The following is a 2,500-nucleotide window of genomic DNA, read 5'->3' on the forward strand; positions in this document are numbered from 1 at the left end:
AAACAACTTAAACTCTTGAACGTTCGAAAGGCTGACCTTTGAGCTCCTCCACGAGCAGGGGGCCTTGCCTAGTCTATAAAAGGAGTCTGTGTCCCCAGCCCGTCGGCTTACGGCCATACCACCCTGAGCACGCCCGATCTCGTCTGATCTCGGAAGCTAAGCAGGGTCGGGCCTGGTTAGTACTTGGATGGGAGACCGCCTGGGAATACCAGGTGCTGTAAGCTTTTACACTGCTGCTTCCTTACAAGAAACATGGGCTTGCAATTACGTTGACGCACGGGCACGGGCACAGGCACACGTTAACGTCCTTCTAGTTCCAGCCTTGCTTTGGTTTTCACAGAAAAAAGAGAATGGTGCACCGTTCCTGGTGGCACTGCAATGCCAGGTCAATGCAAGGAGTGAAGAGAGCAAGCCCCAGTTTTCACCTCCCAATGCTCAAAAATGCATTTAATATTTAATCCCCATATAGAGGACATATCAGATATTAAACTGATAAGAACAGATACTACACTTGATCTTAGCCAAAAGGCCGAGAAGCGATGGCCCACAAGTGTCTGGGGCCAACTCAAGATCTTGGCACACAAGTTACTTGTTGTGGTGCCATGTTTTTTAAGTGCGCATAACAAAGGCTGCTGCTGATCACCTCCGCCCCAAGGTGATCTAAGTGCACCTCTGAGCCTTGACGAACAGCTGCTTGACATTTGACACACTCAAAGGGCGCGGCCATACAGCAAAGCCCAACAAAAACAACTTAAACTCTTGAACGTTCGAAAGGCTGACCTTTGAGCTCCTCCACGAGCAGGGGGCCTTGCCTAGTCTATAAAAGGAGTCTGTGTCCCCAGCCCGTCGGCTTACGGCCATACCACCCTGAGCATGCTCGATCTCGTCTGATCTCGGAAGCTAAGCAGGGTCGGGCCTGGTTAGTACTTGGATGGGAGACCGCCTGGGAATACCAGGTCCTGTAAGCTTTTACACTGCTGCTTCCTTACAAGAAACATGGGCTTGCAATTACGTTGACGCACGGGCACACGTTAACGTCCTTCTAGTTTCAGCCTTGGATGTCGCTCTGCAAGCACGTGAGAAGCTTGGAGATGGGCAGCAGCTTACCCATCTCGATGTAGCTTCCTAATACTGGAATATAGTGTAGCAGGTAGTGGAGATAAAGGCTCAAGTGCAGTGTGTTCGAAAGGCTGACTTTTGAGCTCCTCCACGAGCAGGGGGCCTTGCCTAGTCTATAAAAGGAGTCTGTGTCCCCAGCCCGTCGGCTTATGGCCATACCACCCTGAGCACGCCCGATCTCGTCTGATCTCGGAAGCTAAGCAGGGTCGGGCCTGGTTAGTACTTGGATGGGAGACCGCCTGGGAATACCAGGTGCTGTAAGCTTTTACACTGCTGCTTCCTTACAAGAAACATGGGCTTGCAATTACGTTGACGCACGGGCACACGTTAACGTCCTTCTAGTTTCAGCCTTGGATGTCGCTCTGCAAGCACGTGAGAAGCTTGGAGATGGGCAGCAGCTTACCCATCTCGATGTAGCTTCCTAATACTGGAATATAGTGTAGCAGGTAGTGGAGATAAAGGCTCAAGTGCAGTGTGTTCGAAAGGCTGACTTTTGAGCTCCTCCACGAGCAGGGGGCCTTGCCTAGTCTATAAAAGGAGTCTGTGTCCCCAGCCCGTCGGCTTACGGCCATACCACCCTGAGCACGCCCGATCTTGTCTGATCTCGGAAGCTAAGCAGGGTCGGGCCTGGTTAGTACTTGGATGGGAGACCGCCTGGGAATACCAGGTGCTGTAAGCTTTTACACTGCTGCTTCCTTACAAGAAACATGGGCTTGCAATTACGTTGACGCACGGGCACGGGCACAGGCACACGTTAACGTCCTTCTAGTTCCAGCCTTGCTATGGTTTTCACAGAAAAAAGAGAATGGTGCACCGTTCCTGGTGGCACTGCAATGCCAGGTCAATGCAAGGAGTGAAGAGAGCAAGCCCCAGTTTTCACCTCCCAATGCTCAAAAATGCATTTAATATTTAATCCCCATATAGAGGACATATCAGATATTAAACTGATAAGAACAGATACTACACTTGATCTTAGCCAAAAGGCCGAGAAGCGATGGCCCACAAGTGTGTGGGGCCAACTCAAGATCTTGGCACACAAGTTACTTGTTGTGGTGCCATGTTTTTTAAGTGCGCATAACAAAGGCTGCTGCTGATCACCTCTGCCCCAAGGTGATCTAAGTGCACCTCTGAGCCTTGACGGGCAGCTGCTTGACATTTGACACACTCAAAGGGCGCGGCCATACAGCAAAGCCCACCAAAAACAACTTAAACTCTTGAACGTTCGAAAGGACGACCTTTGAGCTCCTCCACGAGCAGGGGGCCTTGCCTAGTCTATAAAAGGAGTCTGTGTCCCCAGCCCGTCGGCTTACGGCCATACCACCCTGAGCACGCCCGATCTCGTCTGATCTCGGAAGCTAAGCAGGGTCGGGCCTGGTTAGTA

General features: G+C 51.3%; 7 non-coding genes across 7 annotated transcripts in view; 5 read left to right on the top strand and 2 right to left on the bottom strand.

Moving 5' to 3' along the window:
• Nucleotides 1-105: 105 nt before the first annotated feature.
• LOC131476882 (5S ribosomal RNA) lies at nucleotides 106-224 on the top strand. Its single transcript, XR_009243243.1, has one exon. It is a non-coding gene; the product is annotated as a 5S ribosomal RNA (ribosomal RNA).
• A 124-nt stretch (nucleotides 225-348) lies between these two features.
• Nucleotides 349-541, bottom strand: LOC131442109 (U2 spliceosomal RNA). Its single transcript, XR_009232690.1, has one exon. It is a non-coding gene; the product is annotated as a U2 spliceosomal RNA (small nuclear RNA).
• Nucleotides 542-849: 308 nt separating this feature from the next.
• LOC131441276 (5S ribosomal RNA) lies at nucleotides 850-968 on the top strand. Its single transcript, XR_009231945.1, has one exon. It is a non-coding gene; the product is annotated as a 5S ribosomal RNA (ribosomal RNA).
• A 296-nt stretch (nucleotides 969-1,264) lies between these two features.
• LOC131477187 (5S ribosomal RNA) lies at nucleotides 1,265-1,383 on the top strand. The gene has a single exon (XR_009243537.1). It is a non-coding gene; the product is annotated as a 5S ribosomal RNA (ribosomal RNA).
• A 296-nt stretch (nucleotides 1,384-1,679) lies between these two features.
• LOC131477624 (5S ribosomal RNA) lies at nucleotides 1,680-1,798 on the top strand. Its single transcript, XR_009243951.1, has one exon. It is a non-coding gene; the product is annotated as a 5S ribosomal RNA (ribosomal RNA).
• A 124-nt stretch (nucleotides 1,799-1,922) lies between these two features.
• LOC131442110 (U2 spliceosomal RNA) lies at nucleotides 1,923-2,115 on the bottom strand. Its single transcript, XR_009232691.1, has one exon. It is a non-coding gene; the product is annotated as a U2 spliceosomal RNA (small nuclear RNA).
• A 308-nt stretch (nucleotides 2,116-2,423) lies between these two features.
• Nucleotides 2,424-2,500, top strand: part of LOC131476883 (5S ribosomal RNA) — a 119-nt gene continuing 42 nt past the window's right edge. Inside the window, exon 1 of the ribosomal RNA XR_009243244.1 lies at nucleotides 2,424-2,500. This exon is cut by the window's right edge and continues 42 nt beyond it. This is a non-coding gene — a ribosomal RNA (5S ribosomal RNA).

The sequence above is a fragment of the Solea solea genome, chromosome 16 (genome assembly GCF_958295425.1).
Source record: "Solea solea chromosome 16, fSolSol10.1, whole genome shotgun sequence".
NCBI lineage: Eukaryota > Metazoa > Chordata > Actinopteri > Pleuronectiformes > Soleidae > Solea > Solea solea.